Source organism: Sapajus apella, unplaced genomic scaffold (genome assembly GCF_009761245.1).
Source record: "Sapajus apella isolate SASKATOON/1434 unplaced genomic scaffold, GSC_monkey_1.0 scaffold36, whole genome shotgun sequence".
In the NCBI taxonomy this organism is placed as follows: Eukaryota; Metazoa; Chordata; class Mammalia; order Primates; family Cebidae; genus Sapajus; species Sapajus apella.
In genome coordinates, this window is record NW_022436976.1 from 11,479,513 (window position 1) to 11,497,309 (window position 17,797).

A 17,797-nucleotide genomic window follows, 5' to 3' on the forward strand; every position below is an offset into this window, starting at 1 on the left:
ATAACAGTTATATTGTTGTATGTGATCATATTAAATATATAACAATAATATTGTATAATATATTATACAATATTTTATATTATTTTATTATATATAATAAAAATTATATATATAATATATAGTATAACAAATATAACTTGTAGAATTATACTATCAATTATATAATATGTTTTATATAGCAATATATAACAATTATATATTGTATGTGATTATATTAAATATATAATATATTTAATATATAATTACTAATGTATTATATATGAGTATATGATTATATTAAATTATATTTAATATACAATTATTAAATAAATATATAATTATTAAATAATGTTATAGCATGGAAAATATTATAGCGTAATTCTAAATATTTCTGTCTTTGGATAATGACCCAAAATATATAACCTTATTAATTTCTTTATATCCTTTTCTGCATATAATAAGGAATCACATATAAGAAATATTTATTATATGTTCATTCTTTTTTGCATCTGTGGTTCCGACTCCATTATTAATGTTAACAGTCAGTTATTTTTCAGTTTATATAGTTTTGATGCATTTAAAATGGAAGACATGATCAGGATGTAGATTAAGGACAATTTCACTGAAGTATCCTTCCCCTTAGATCTGAATGTTGTGTAAATAGCATATAAAAATAATCATTTATGTATATAGGATCACAAAATATTAAAAATAGTAAAACCTGTTACTTGTCTCCCTCTCTCAGTAATTCTCTGAGGGTGTCTAGTAGCAGACTGGCCTCCCCTCAAATCTAAAGAAACAATTAAGTTACATGCTGGTCTAAGAACATAACTGATGAAAATATAAATTATTTTACTATGTTGGGAAGTACAAAAATGCACTATGGTTGGAACAGTATTTTTCATTTATATGTTTATATAAAATATGTTTCATTATACTAGTGTCTATTAAAAACAATGCCACACTATCAAATACTTCAGAAATAAATAATACCAGTCCTACATAAACGCTTTCAGAAAATCAAAAGGAGGAAACTGATATGAAGTCCCTATTCCCCTTATTCCACATGCAGGAATAAAAAGAAAGAAAAATACAGTAGTTCCCCCCTTATGCATAGTTTTACTTTCCATGCTTTCAGCTACTCATAATCAAATATACTCAACTATGGTCTGAAAATAGGTGAGTATAGTACAATAAAATATTTTATATTTTGAGAGAGAGAGAGAGCACACATACACATAACTTTTATTTTAATATATTATTACAATTGTGCTATTTTATTATTGTTGTTGATAATCTCGTACTGTGCCTTATTTATAACAAACTTTGTGATAGGTATGTATGTGTAGAAAAAAATATAGTATATACAGGATTAACAACCATCTGCAGTTTCAGGTATCCATAGGGGTTGTTGGAATGATCCCTTGTGGATAAAGGGGTATACTGTATAAAGCAATATCTCTTATAAATAGAGACTCAAAAATCTGTAAGAAAATTAGCAAATTAAGTAAAGCAATACATAAAAATATACTATATCATGATCAAGTGTGATATACCTCAATTAGGAAAATTTAACATTTGAAAATTTATCGGTGTAATTCATCATAGTAACTGAATTTAAAAAGAAAAGACATATTGTTATTCTAGTAGATATAGTAAAAGCATGTGAGAAAATCTAATTTCTGTAACTGATTTAAAAATTGCTCTGGTCAAACTAGGAACAGAAAGGAATTTCCACAACTTGATGAAGTACCTACAGGTAATATTTTACTGAAGGGTGAAAGACTGAATGTTTTCCTCAAGATTCTATTTAACTTAGTACTAGAGTTCTTAGTACAAAAGATAAGTGAAAAAAGGAAAGGCTTACAGATTTGAATGAAGGAAATAAAACTATCTTTATTAGTGAACACTGATTGAGTACATTGAAAATCCCAAGAAAGCTAAAGGAAAGCCAGTAGAACTTGTGACATTTCCAAGGTCACAGGATTCAAAGTCAGAAATCAGTTGTATTCCTATGTAATAATATAAGCAGAAAACAATAAAAAATAAAAATTCAATGATGAAATTGATGAAAACCTAAAGTAATGAAAAAATATGCCATGTCTTTTATGAATATGAATTCTATATTGTCACTTCTTCCTACATTGATCTATAGGTCAGTGCAATCCTAGTCAAAATTCTAGCAGTGTTGTTGTAAAAGTTGGCTGCTAGAGTTTGGATATTTGACCCCTCAAAATCTCATGTTGAAATTTGATCCTCAATGTTGGAGGTGGGGCTTGATGGGAGGTGTTTGGGTGGTGGAGATGGATCCCCGATGAACAGAATAATGCTCTCCCTGGTGGTTGAAGGTAGCAGTGAGTTCTCACTTTATTAGTTCGTACACAAGCTGCTTGTTTAAAAAGAACCTGGCACCTCTCTTCTTTCTCTCTTGCCTCCTCTCTCATCATGTGATCTCTGCGTACATACACCAGCTCCCTTTCCCCTTCTGCCATGAGTGGAAGCACCCTGAAGCCCTCACTAGATGCAGATGCTGTTGCCATGCTTTTTGTACAGCCTGTAGAATCATGAGCCAAATAAACCTCTTTTCTTTATAACTCATCTCACGTGATCCTTTATAGTAAACAAATGGATTAAGACATTGGCTATATTATTCCAAAATTCATACAAAAATACAAAGAACTAGGATACAAAGCAATTCTTAAAAATAAGAACAAATTTCTATCTAATCTCAAGACTCGCTACAGCACCGTTAAAGATAATTTTATGTATAATAAACATGTTCTGTAACTGTGTGTTGACCTGTATTATATGAGATAAAGTGGGGAATCCAGAATTATTTCTTCATTTCTCACCTAATGAACTAGGTTTATGGTGACACTTTTTCCCATGAAGAAGTTGGGGAAAAGAACTGGTTGAGGTGGACAGCCTCATTTTAATATGCTTGCTAGACTTCCAAGTAGAAATTTATATTTCCATTTCAATAGGAAGATTAAGGTAGCTTGGACTGGAATGATGGTGTTGAAGGCAGTAATGAACTTGTGAGACATAAACTAACTGGAGGTGTTTTTAGATGTTCTCAAACCTTGTGATATATTACATAGGAGTGTAAGAAATATTCAGGTATCAGAGATTATACCAGGTTTTTCCGGTTTGCAGAGCTAGGTGGGTGGTAGTGCTTTTGAATGGAAATGAACAAGATTTGTAGGAATTTCCTACCAGAGTCACAAATTTCATAGTGGATATTTAAAGTTTAAAATAATTGATAGACAGCCAAGATGTGATATCAAGCTGACAGTTGTATATGTGGCTCTGGAGATATAGATTTGGGTATCACTAAAATGTATCAGGCAATTGAACTATGGTCAAGAAAAGTAATCGCTAGGCAGCGAATATAGAGTTATATGATAAAGAAGCATAGGACTGAGTCTGGAGGAATTCCACTGCTAAAGGACTGGGTGAAGTATGTTGAGCTTGTAAAAGAGGATGCTGAGAGTCCCAGTGAGATAATTTATGTGGAAGGTATTTTACAATTTGTAGAAGTTCAGGCAAATGATAATTTTGATAATTAAATTAAGCCCATGCTTCTCAAATAGGGATTTGAGTGCCCCCAGATGTAAGCTGATTGAATCAAGGGGCACTTAATGCCCTGAGATAAATAATGATACATTTTCTTTGAACATGAATTTTACTCAATAGTAAGTAATTTTAAACATTGCTTTTATATTGTAACAAACAGATATATTATGGATAAAATGGAAAAATCAAGTCAACTTAAAGGAAGTCATCTGATTGTACTCCTAGAAGTTCCTCCCACAGCATACCTTTTCCCTTACCTCTTGTTGTCTTCACAGGAATGTTTAGTGGGAACGTTTGAGAAGCACTGAGTCAGAGTCTTTAAGGTGATAAAAAAAATTCTTTTCTCACTTTCAACTCGCTATGGTAGCAAACCAGGTACTTTTGAAAAGACACTGCTTTGTCATTTATAATTTTTAAAAGTAACTATAAAAACATTCAAGTGATAGGTTTAAAAGTGCAAAGAGAAAAGCAAAAAAATTCCTACCACTCAGAAACCACCAAAGTTAACATTATACAAATATCATTTCTGTCAATTCCCTTTGCAGGTATACCAATGATAGGATAAATGTTTAAAGCCAATTATTTTAAGATGAGGCAATAGACTGAATTCAATCTCCCCAAAATTCATATGTTGAAGTTTAATCCCCAGTGTATCTGGACATAGGGCCTTTAGCAGGTAACAAGGCTGGTGTCTTAATCAGATAGCATTGTGACCTTATAAGAAGAGGAAGATCTCTCTTTCTCTCTCTCTCTCTGTATCATGTGAGGACACAAAGAGAGGGTGGCCATCTGGAAGCCAAGAAAGAGTCTTCACCAGAACCCATCCATACTGGCTCCTCCATATTGAACTGTCTAGATTCCAGAAGTGTGAGAAAATAAGTTTCTGTTGTTTAAGCATCTATTATGTGGTATTTGTTACGGCAGTGTAAGCTAAGGTAGATAAGATGATACTAAGAAAACTTACAATTCAAAGTATAAATTTAATTTGATCTTTAAGAGGAAAAAGAGAAAGTAAAATGAGACAAAAAGGAATTATTGACATTTCCCAGAGGAGGAATTGTCTAATTTTTGGAAAACAAAGAGTTAAATTTTTTATGCAAACTTACGCTCTCTTGACAAGGAAATAAAAATTCACACTTTCACTATGTCCTTGCTAAAGCTGAGTATGTTATTTTCAAAAATAGTAATTTTTTTCCAATGAAATTTGAATTGTCTTAATTTGTATCTCTTTGATTCCTGGAGAGGTAATCTTGTTTTTCATTTGAGGATAATTTATATATATTTTTAATATATTACCTGTTACTACATTTCCTGTTTTGTTATTTTGGGGTCTTAGAGTTACATAAACTAAAGAAACAAAGGAATTAGAGGATTGCTATTGAGCAGCCATAATAATAATACTTATGTGAAATAAGAATCGTCGGTGGATGTGAAAATTGTCCTTTCATGAAGGGAGCTGCCTTGCCCAAGACTATCTATCCTTTGCTAGGTGGTAGTACCCTCCATAAGCCAGGAGAGTTTATAGGGGACTGCATTCTGAAGGTGCTGAATCAAAGGGATAGAAAACAAAATAGGATAAAAGAGAGTGTATCAATATTAGAGTGTTTTCCCAGGACTCAGGATTTAATGCCCTGGCAAGGACCCCAGGAGGCAACACTAGTATGTTCTAGAATGGCTGTTGCAAGTTTGGAAAAAGTGATAGCCCACACCAAATGAAATAGAAGTGCAGATTTACCATGGGAGATGGCAGTAGAAGGGATTAAAAGATCCAATAAGTGAGCATGCTAGATTGCAACTCAGCTGTGTTCAGCTGGGGAACACTGTCAAAACAATAAAGAATGTGCTGGAGAAAGAGGCATTAGCTATATTAAGAAGATCAATGGTGGCTGTTCTCTGTAATCCAGGACTGTTCCAGAACTAGGCTGTCTTGTAGCAAAAGGACAAAAAGATTCTGAAATAATAGAGGCAAAGTGACAACATGTAACCGCCAGTACCAAAATAGGCAGAATTATTTTAATGAGTACCAAGTTCAGAGTGGCATCCAAAAGGTCTGACCTACATAGAACTATGGAGTTTGTCCGTGGAACTCAGCATTTCTATGGGCAAGATGGATGGGCAGTCAACAAGAATATGCTCAATTTATTTAACCAGAAGAAATTGAGAATGGATGATCAGAAAGTTGAGGGCCCCTGCCCTAGTTAAAAAGTCATGATTCAGATCTGAACCAGGCAATTTTCAGGCCTAAACCCTGTGCTTAAAAAGGGAGGCTATGTCTCCATGAGGAAGAATCTTAGAGTAGCATGGCAAGTTTTATCATAATGATTCTCTGTATCTTTCTCCAAAGGGACTTATGGCCTTTCACTTAGGTGACCATACATCGGAGTAAAAATACCCAGACATTTCAGAGAATACTGGACACAATTGTACAAGTTGATATTGAAGGAAGTGTCACAATAAATCCTTCTATTAGAGAAGCAGTCAATGGGTCCAGATACTAAACGGAATCCTAACCTTGATCTCCCTCAGTGGGTCAGTTGTGTTCACAAACCCAGTGGCCATTTTTCCAGGCCTCAAGTGTATAATCGAAATGTCCATGCTTAGTAATTGGCAGAGCCCTCCCATGGATTCCTTGATCTGTGGGGTAATGACTAGCATAGCAGCAAACACCACACAGAAACCTCTGAAACTGCTCCCTCCATTGGCCAAGATAGAAAATAAAAAATATTATAATATTCTGGGTTGAGTTTCTTTTATTATTTTTATTTAAATTTTTTTTCTCTGGAGCATAGATTCAAGTTGCCCTGGATATACACACCTTGAGTTTTTTAGTGGCTTGAAAAAGTATAAAGTAATGTTGGAAGAATTCTTTATAAAGAATTGACATTTTTACAGTATTTAGCCTTCAGCTCCTAGAAGGATAAATAAACCTTTCCATTTATTCAAGTTTCCTTGCATATCCCAATAAGTGTGGTTTTCTACCTATAAATATTGCATGTTTCTTGAGAAAGTTGATCCTAAATATTTTAGTTTTAATTGCCATTCTGAATGGGAAAGTTCATTACATTTTCTGATTGCTGCTGCCTCTAACCAGCTTTCCAGCTGCTAGTGTAATTCCTTAATCCAGCATAGGATCATAATCTCCATGATTAAAAAAAAATATTCCTTTGAGAAACACACCTAAGGAGAAAGCAACAGATTCAGTTTTGTTTTGTTTTTTTGGAGAAGAATATTAATCATTAACAAATATTTATTGAGGGTTCATTGTAAATACAGGTTTTTACTAGATGCTTTGTAGGTTTGTATACAAAGAGGAATATGTAGGCCCTGTCCTCAAGAAGGTTTTCAGTTCATAGGAGAAATATATCTATATCATTAAGAATGACAGCAAGAAAGCTAAAGGATTATTGAGGTGGGAAAGGCAGGAAAGGGAAGGAGAGAAGGAGGGAGGAAGAATGATGGCAATTAGAGGAGGGAGAGTTGTCTTCTGAATAATGGGATTGCGGATGGCCTCAAGGTATAGGGCACGATGTCAGCCTTGGATAGGAAGTTCTCGTCCCTCTGTCATAAAGAGAAGAGTTGCAAGGATGGACTCAGAAAAAAAGAAACACTCGAAGAATGGAAACTGAAGAAATTCACCTCAGTTACCTTGTTCTCTGTTAAGTAACAGGCAAGGTCATCTGTAGATAGTAAATACCGAAGTTTAACCCATTTATGCCTGAGGTTGCAGTTTTTTGAATTTTTGCAATCAGAAGTTGGTGATGACCTTGAGCAGTAGCATATAAATAACTCCCACCTGCTTAGTGTTCCAGTAATGTAACACTAATTAAGGAAAAAAGAAGAGATTGGGCATGGTGGTTCACGTCTGTAATCCCAGCACTTTGGGAGGCGGAGGTGGACAGATCACTTGAGGTCAGGAGTTCAAGACCAGCCTAGTCAACACAGTAAAACAGATGTGGTGGCGCATTCCTGCAATCACAGCTACTTGGGAGGCAGAGACAGGAGAATTGCTTGGACCCAGGAAGTGAAGACTGCCTGAGCCGAGATCATACCACTGCACTCCAGCCTGGTGACGGAGCAAGACTCCATCTCAAAAAAAAAAAAAAAAAAAAAAGAGAGAGAGAGAGAGAGATTTTAAAATCAGTGATATGGGAGAGAGTATAGAAAAACAAAGATAAGATAAAGCAAGGTTTCACTAAATGTGATCTTACAGATCACCCACATCTGAATCACCTATGGATTCTCGTTTGCTAAAAATAAGAAGTCCCCAGTTCCACTCTAAAGCTATGTAATCAGAAAGGAGAGGGCAGACAAGTGCATTTCATTGTCCTCTTTAGGAGATTTTTATGCTCACATTGAAAAAAATAGAATCAAAGGAATTCTGAAGCATACCAAGTGTTCAGATGAGGAGAGGTTACTTGAATTTGTATATGAAACATTCAATTAATTCGACTTTTATATTAAGACAGAGGAATTTTTAAAGACTGTCTTGAACACTAATGATCAATAATAAAAATATGTTTGGTATCATAATAAAGGCCAATTAATAACTTCTGGTAAGGGGACAAAACAGTGTGGGGATAAGAAGATAAAGAAGTTAAAGATTGTGTGGGAGGAGAAAAATGTTGACAAGAGGGAAATATTGGAGAAGGAATGAGGAAGACACATGAAGGAAAGTATTAGAAGCAGAAAGGGAAAAAGAGGTACCCAGTCACACAGGAAGAGATATTAAGGGATTTAATAAAATGTGAAAAGGGACTAAGTAGATTTCGGGGTTAGTGTTAGCATAGCCTGCTTTTTAATTTAGCTTTCAGAATAAATTATCACATTGTTTTCACCTTATTTGCAATTTTGATTAGCTAGTTTGCTACTCTCTTTCATAGTTAGGAATTTCAGCCAGCAATGTGTTGGCTAACCACAGTGGTCCTAAGAGGGAAGATGTACTTGTTCTTCTATAGCGCTTTTTGCCACAGGATGACAAAATTATACCCAGAACTTATTCTTCTGGAGACTTCCTATTATAACTAACTTCTAGGGCTGAAAGATCAGGGAAGACTGGAAAATCTGATGTAAGCTGCAGACAGTTATTGTTGGTAACCTAAACTTTGGTCACATACACACCATCAGGTCAGCGTTTTTCCTTTCGGAAATCACTTGTTACCTAGGTAACCAATCAACTAACTCTCTATAATCCCCATGCTAGATCCCTAAATACATTATCACTTCTTATTTATATTCATTTATAGAAGTAGAGCTAAAACTCTTCCTTATTACAAGTCCAGCACTCCTGTGTTAGATATGTGACAGTGGCTGATGCCCACCACAGAGAAGTTAGTGCCTAGTTGACCAATGGTATGGAGACTTTCCTGGAAATTCCTGAGGGTTTGAAGTGCAGAAGTGAAAGCAATGTGGAGAAATTGTTCTTGCAGGTAGTAAAATTTGTGTAAATTAAACTGTGTATTTACAAAATAAACTTCGATGAAGTTGAGAAGCATCCACAAAGATTCAAAGAGGCATCTGTTACAGGAGAAAAATTTCTTTCAGCACAAGGTAGAGCAGACCTGTGGCCTTTGCATACTGGTAAAAGACTATAAAAATAGAGACCTAGGAAAATCATATATATTGGGAAGTTTAGTCTATGAAAAAGGAGAGTTGCAAAAAATAGTTTGAAGGATAAATTATTCAGTTCTTGACACAGGGACAAGATTAAAACAGACCCCCATATTTTATGCAAAAGTAAATTTTAGAAACAGTGGCTCATGCCTGTAATCCTAGCACTTTGGGAGGTCAAGTGGGCAGATTGCCTGAGCCCAGGAGTTTGAGATCAGCCTGGGCAACACGGTGAAACCCCGTCTCTACTAAAATACAAAAGAAATTAGCTGGGCGTGGTAGAATGTGACTGTAGTCACAACTACTCAGGAAGCTGAGGGAGGAGAATTGCTTGAACCTGGGAGACGAGGTTGCAGTGAGCTGAGATTGTGCCACTGCACTCCAGCCTGGGCAACAGAGCAATACTCTGTCTCTACAAAATAATAATATAAAAATAAAAGTTGTAAATCTCTTTATACTAGAGAAAACTTTTATGGCATTATGTAAAGAAGTATTTATTTAATACAAAATGCAAAAATCACAAAGGAAAATATCAATAAATTTGAGCCCATTAAAATAAAAGCAATTTCATGAAAAAGACATTGTAAGATGAAAAGACTGACATAAAAAGATATTTTGCAACCTATGTCTTAAAAACCAACAAGAATGAGAAGGCATAAAGTCAGAAGAGAAATAATCAAAGGATATCAACAAGCAATTTATAGGAGTGATAAAATATAAAAAATTTATAGGAGTCAATAAAATATAAATATGCTCAATGTTATTTAGTAGTCAGAGAAAATTAAAACATCAATGAGCTATAACTTCACAACCATTAAAAATTAATTTTAATTAGTGGTCTTACATCAAGTGTTAGTGGTGATGTGAGGAAACAGCAATTCTTATTTATTCCTGATGGTAGTGTAAATTGTTACCTTTTTAGAGAGGAATTTGGCAATGCACATTAATGAAGATGATCATTCCACAGCTTCTAGCAATTTGACTCCTAGAAAAACTCTCTTACATGCATTCAAGAATATATATGCAAAAATGTAATTTAAGCATTTTTTGTAATAGTAAAAAACAAAAGAATCCCGCCATTCTATTAATTAGGATCAATCTAGCAGTTACTGAGAACTTGGACTGACTCCTCAGGAAGGGAACAGGTTATACACATAAAGGGATAAGGAACTATTGTTCTGCTGCTAAATCATATACATAAACATGAATAAATCTTAATGTTTTAGAAAGTTGCAAAAGGATATATAAAGCATAATGCCATGTATGGAAAGTGTGAAATGAAATGATAGTGTGTAGTGCTCAGGAACACATACTTATGTAGTGAAAGTACAAACATGTACAAAAATGATTTTAAAAACACTGCAGATAAGCTTTCACCTTTGAGGAGAACTGAGGGGAAAAGGAAGATGGGGTGAGGCTACAGTTATGTGACGTTTTATGTCCGTAAAAGAGGGAGATACCATGCCTAGATTTAAAAAACATTAAAGTCTGTTTAATCTTGGTGGTGGAAACAGAGGTCTGTTATATTACATTCTGTGCTTTGCCGCATGTTTTATATTTCAAATGAAATGTTTTATTCTTTTTTAAATAACGGAAGGAAAGCAGAGATGGGCAAGAGATGAGAGAAAAGCTAGGCAGTGAAAACATTTTCCTGAACTGAAAATCATTCACTATTTTTTTTCAGCAGGTATTGATTACAGATTTGCTATGTGACTTATCTTTGTGTTAAGAATTTGAACAAAGTCCTTTTTTTAAAGCTGTGCCAGTAGTAATTATATCGGTGTTATTTAATAGCAGAACATTATGCTTTATGACTTCAACCTGCTGAAGTCAAACCCAGTAGGGATGCTTTATTTTGTGTAATACAGACTAGTCTAAGTCTTTAGTTTTCCACAAGATTGTTCCTGTGTATTTGGATGGCTGCTGAATCTTTTAAGGACATACCCCTGTTCATTCACTCAGCTCCTTTCTCTTCATTCAGTGAAAACTAAACCATCTGGTGTAATGAATATAAGACTTCCTGCTCTCAATTCTAACTTCTGATTCCCCTACTAAATGCTGGTTGTCACTTTTAATTTAGAAAAACATCACTATGGTCTCCAATTCCTTCTTTAGAATTTTCCTGTGAGGATCTCCAAGCTCTTCATCCACTTGAGGGAGGCATTGCAGTTTGTCCAGGGGATTCAGTTGTGGTGTTAGCCCCATTTTATAGACTGAACAAATGGAGATTTCTAAATGTTTCAAGGCTTTCTAGCTACTGTTTCGAAAGTTAGTGCCAGTTAAGAAACGAAGTATTAGTTGCTACTTTGAGACCTCAAATGTCAACACCAGGCAGTGCTCTGTGGAAAAATATCAGCAAAATGTTCACAGCATTAAAATCTACCCTGACGGACTCTGTGTCAGCTGGGGCTGACAGGCTTTCAGCACTTTTCCACTTGTAGGATGTGGGTGGTCTCCAGGCCAAGCCCTAGTAGAGCTCGTTAGTGAATTGGATGGGACTTGAGGAGGAGAGAGGTAGTTGGGAAAGAGAGGAGCTAGAAATGGTGACTGGAGGTAGGGGAGGCTTTTACCAGTGAAAGTAGACATAGCAGAAAACCTGGACCTTAGAAGGAAAAGCAATGAACAAGCGATTCTTTAATCAAGGAAGCTGGGATTTAGAGTTGTAATAGAAAAGACAGAAAAATCCTCATTTGTAAATAGGAAATGGGAAATTTCGCCTTAGTGAAACAAGGAGTTTAAAGTGAGTTAAAGGGTTTTCCTAATATACTTCTTACCCTTCCTTTGCTTTCTTCTCTTCCTCCCCCCCCTTTTTTTTTCTAGAAGTCTCTCTAATATCCATCTGTCAAAGGTGGTCCATGAGATATTGTCAAGAGACAGCTTAGCAGTTTGACCCTTTCAGATCCTGAACCATGAGATGCTCATTGATTGGATTCTGTGCCCCCAAGTAACATGATTCATTCCACTCAATTAAGAAATTTAACTTTTCACTTTCCACTCTGTTAAAAAGAAAATAAACCTCTTAGCAATGTGGGACAAACCTGGATCTTGAGCATTGAATCTAACCCAGTGTTTTCAAGAAAATATAGACTTTATATCATGTTTAGGTATTAGCCTAACAAAAATTTTCTAGGAGTCATTAGAGAAGTGGCTGAACTGTATAAGTACAAATTTCTGATTTGTTAATAAAATAAACTTTTCATTCTAAATGACCAAATACTGCTCTTCCTGTGTGAACAATATATTGATCTGGCTTATATTCTAAACATGGCCCCTCAGAAGAAATCTTATGAGGTTCTGGCTTGCCCTTTCTATTGACAGATTCAGATCTCAACTATATCAGACCTAAATCTTAAGTCTCTTTGTTAGGGACCAGCAATAAATTACTTGAGGTCAAGTTCTGTTTATACAGTGGACTGTTCTGAGAGAATTACCTTCTTGACTTAATAGCTTCCTTTTGGGTGACATTTCTCCCTGAAAGAAGACAAATTGTCTAAGGTCAATCTGCAGATCAGCTACAAGTGTAGGAGGAAATTGTAGTGGATCAGTGAAATTGCACCAGTTCTACCAACCAGCATTAGGCAGCATGCCACCAGTCAGAGGCCGGCCCTGAGGGAATGCAGCCAGAGCTCTTTGGAAGAGCAGAGTTTTCGGTTCTTTCTTTCTGGACTGCTCTTGACTTTTATTTTCTCAGGACCCACCAAAAAAACCAAAAACAAACAAACATACAAAAAAACTCCTGCATTAACTATAAAATAAGATCTATTAAATTCTTTGTTCAGTGCTGAGTTGCTTTAAAGTTTATTTCCCTCCATCTACCAAGGCTAATTTGAAAGTTGAATGAAAAGAGATGGTGAATTTCAGACTCAACTTGAGCTTGAATCTGCTCTGTTTCACCTACTGGAATGGCTAAGTGAATCCCAAATTGCCATTTTAAAAAGGAAAATTTTAGAAATAAGAAGTAGACTCAAAGCGATTAAGAAGCTTCAGGGTTCTAAAAACTGAGTAATTTATTCTTAAAGTTAAACGTATTCTACATGAAGAAATTTAAAAACACAGCTTCTTCATTACATATTTACCTACAATGGAATTGGTAGATTTGCCTTTTTACTCCTTCTTTAAGGGAAAAAAAGAGAAAGAAAAAATAGAAATACAAGTCTCTTTTTAATTAAGCATTTTATCCTTTGAAGTTATTCTGATTTTTTTCACATTGATGATGTAATTTATGTAAATAATCATCTATCTATGAAAGGAGTGTGTCTGTCAAAAGCTGAAATAAAAAACATCCGTCATTTTGAAGTGATTAACATTCTCCAGATGTTTAAATCATCAGATTTCAGGAGTTTCTCTTTGTTGTGATAATGATATAGTATCCAGAACAAGAATGTTTACTTTTTTCTATGGGTCAAACGCAGATTTTTCACAATCCTATTAAGGCATGCAGTTCATTGTAATTGTATGTGCAGATGAAAGCATATTCAGTTATTATTATTCCCCTTAATTGTAAACTGCTGCTGGTAATTTTACTGTAAAGCTCAAACAAAAGGAATATACTTGAAAGGACCACCACTACCCACTTATGTAATCAATTTATATATGTCAAGTTCGTACTGGGATGGTTATCCCCTTCTGTTACCAGACATGTGACATGCTACCACCCTGCAGCTTGGGGCCATGCATGCATGTCTCTGGCTCCTTTTGCAGGATGCTTGGAAATACAGTACATGTTGGTGATAATGTTAAATGACAGTTTCAAACTATTTCCCTTAGGCTTGCTTGACCCTTGGGTTCAAGGTAAAACAGGAATGGTTCCGCTTACCTTCACGACCTGAGCATCCCCACCACTGGCAAATTTAACTTGGAGGCTTGGTGAGATTCTCTGGAGATCCAATTACCCTTGTTAGGGGACCTATTGAAACATTCATGACGTGTAGCCACTTCATTCATAAAGTTGGGCTCAACTCATGCCTAGCAGTACCTCCCACACACCCCTGCCAGCTTCAGATCTGAAGTGCTTGTAGGGTTTTATTAAAACCGTTTGACTAGGGCACAAACTGACTACATGCTTATTATATGCTACCTCAATGCAGACAAGGCTGAGAGGGGGGTCTCAGTCCCCATGCACCAGTGCAGTCTTATAGAACTGCATTAATTAACAAGAGATATATAGAATAATGTCTCCAGAACTGCTCATTATTCATGTTTTTGGTGTTTTCTTTGTTTTGTTTTGTTTTGTTTTTTGTCTATTATGCTCTTGACATATATGTTCAGGAATTTAATGTGGTACTACTATTCCATGAATTGCCACACAAGTCTTCTCTCTCAAACATGCCAACAGAAGGAGGAAATGTCTTTCTTTAGTGTTCTTATGAGAAATCAAAGCACTAAAATGGCTAGATGATAATGAGTCAGACATAGAATACCTTCCTTCTTACTGGACTGAAGTTTTGGTAATAGGCTAATAATTAATAGTTACCATCTGCTATTCCTAGTGCCCTACCTTCAAATTATTCTTCATTTGTATTTGAACACACACATTCCTTTTAATCATTCCCTGGCCATTAAAGTACTTTGATAAACCTTCAGTCCCTAAAATGTTTCCAAATCATCCCCATCTGACATGGAATCTTAAATCAGAACTTTATTAAAGAGGAGGTGTGTCTAATAAGTCACAAAGGCTGGAGCATTGGGCTGGGAATCAGATAATGGGGGCTCTCTCTGTTGTTATGCCCAAGCATCAAAGCAGGCAGCTGAGCCAGTCCATTGGCTCAGTGCATTAATATTTTGTTCTTACCTTTTCTGAATAAATGTAGTGGCCTCTTCTTTCACATAAGAATGGGTTTCAACCCTCCTCTCTATGTATCCCTCATTTTTCCTCTATCTAAAAAAATGTTGACTCTGGGATTATCATGAGACCCAAACATCATTCTTTCTCTAAATTAAAGAAAAAGATTTGCTTCCAGTTTTTTATACAACATTCAATTATGTTTCCACTGGATATTGAAAGGGTCCAAAATGTCTTGGGTAAAAAAAAAAATGTGCAGAGAAATATGGGGACATAACAACTCTATTTTTTATTTATCACCGTCGTCATCACAGTTGCTCTTCACTTAATGTTGATAGAGCACATTTTAAATCTTCATATCAAATTAAAATGAGAATATTATTTCAAAATTTTAAAATGGTTCCAGTAGGGTGAATGACTTACCTAAGAACTTATATTTGTTTATTCATTTATTGACCATCTAGTTTGCTGGGCACTGTACTTTATGTTCAATATAGAGCAGGAATAAAATACTAATTTCCCGTCCTAGGAAAGAAGCAGAGCCAACACTAGAAACTTAGGGTCAAACTGCTTCTGCTTCTATTTCCCATTTCTTTTCCTCCCCTCACATCTGGACCCATTGTTTTTAAGCATAAAAATAATTTTCTATTGTGATTTGTTTTTATTTGGCAGTTAACTTCATGAAACAAATGGTGGCCACACTTCTCTGGGCAGGATGGGCAATCGCTATAGAGGAGAAGAAAGAGCACACCATTTATTTTTGAAATTATTAACCCTCCACGTTATGGTATTTTTTTTTTTTCCTGAGATCCCAAACTTATGTCTTTACTGACAAGGCAAATCAAACCCTGGCAGAACAGGGTTCTTTTGACAGGATAAAATTTCCTAGACCAATTTTAGACTCCTTGGGAAACTTGTAGTAATCTTTAAAATAGCTAAAAATGTTAATTGGTGAAACTTTCATCTTGAGCAATTTCTTACCCATGAGCTACTATCATTGTTCAAGAGCATAAATATGCAAAGTTGAACAAACAATGGGGGAGGTGCCAATAGGACATTCTCAAGACTGACCAGTCCTCCCAGATCGCTAGCAAGTGATTTAGCAAGAGATGGAGACAAATTTTCTTATTTTTGTATTAATATCATATTAAACAGACTTCTTAATAAAGTCTGTAGATGTTCTCTTCTTCAGCTTTTAATGCTTTTGAATTAATACACTTAAGTCTTAGGCAATTTTTTTTCTGTTTCATTTGTTTGATACAAAAAGTGTGTTGTGCAGTTTAAGTATTTTTTAAATTTCAGTATGAGTGGCTATAGCCTGTTGGCAGAATCAGAATAATATTTTTTGGTAATTTGTTTTGCAAATGAATCTTTAAAAAAATTCTTTCTCCCATTTTTTGCTCTTCACCTTCCTCCTTGTCTCCATCTTTTTTCTCCTTTCCCCTCTCCACCATTTGCTTTTCTTGAGATATTGGTCATGAAGACTCACTGTCTCTACCTCCTTAGTCTATACTGGATCAATTTGTTTCAACAGGTATCATATCTAGGCCCTGACAAACATTTCTTAGCTTTTTACTTTAAGGCGATTTTTACCCCTTTCACTCACTGCTAGGTTAATTGTCCTCATATTCCATTTTCATGTTAGTAAATATCCACTAGCTAATTTTTTTGGATCATTTATGTGTCCTTTTCAGTCACCTCACCCTGTCATTACTCGTTTCTGGGTTAGCATCTTTTGAAGGTATATTATGTAACACTTTACTGTTTACAATGTAGCTGCACAACTGATGGTCCATGAGAGACTCATACAAATATTAGATGAAGCTTGGTGAGATTAAACTACTTGTCCAACATCTCACAGGTATTTAAAGAGTGTTCTTAGGATTGAACATTGGCTTATTGCACTCAAACCCTCAGATACAGGATTTGGAAAACTGTGACTTGAGGGCCAAATATGACCTGCTGCCTGTTTTTATAAATAAAGTTTTATTGAAATATTGCTATGACCATCTGCTTTTCCTAATGGCAGAGTTGAACAGTTGTGACAGTCATTGTATAGAGTGCAAAGCCAAAAATATTTACTATTTGGCCTTTATAAAAAGATTGCTAACCCAGAAATGTGTTATGACAGGGTGAGGTGATTGGTCTAATGTATCAAAATCTGATCTTTGAAATTTAAAAAGTTCCTTAAAATTATTAAACAAATACAAGTTTATTGTAAGAACTTTGCAAAATATCAAAGAGTTCCAATATTCATCCTATTTGTCCTTCATATTTCTTCCCTAAACCATTAGATCCCAGAGCCCGTAGGTGGAGCTGAGCCTGGCAGTGGGGTGAGAGTTTAGAAGTTGCAATGTCCCAGAATAAGGGCACACCTTACCCATTCCCCTTAGTGTCTAAGAGAAATTAGGAGGCCATAATCATAAGTGGATTGCCCTGCATGGGGAGTTAGAGCCCAAGCAAGGTAAAGAGGGAATTCCAGTGTGGGAACAGCCAAACACATCATACAGAGCTCCAATGGGGATAAGGAGGGATTGGAGGAAGGAGGTTGCTGTGGGGAGTCAGAGCCTGAGTGGGATAGGAGATTGCTATATACATGGGCATTAGTCAAATAAGAAATACTAAGAATCATGGGAACTAGGTTTCTCACTGTCAAGGAAGGGATTTGCAAATATGAAAAGGACAGAAATGGGAAAGAATCCTGTGAGGTTTGCTTGGGATTGAAGGCATTGGTTTTAATTTATAGATTTCAATAACTATTGGAATATATAACAATGAATATAGATGTAAATATGGGTATAAGTGCATATGTTTTACAGCTCTGTATACCGAGGGCCCAAGAATAGTTACAAG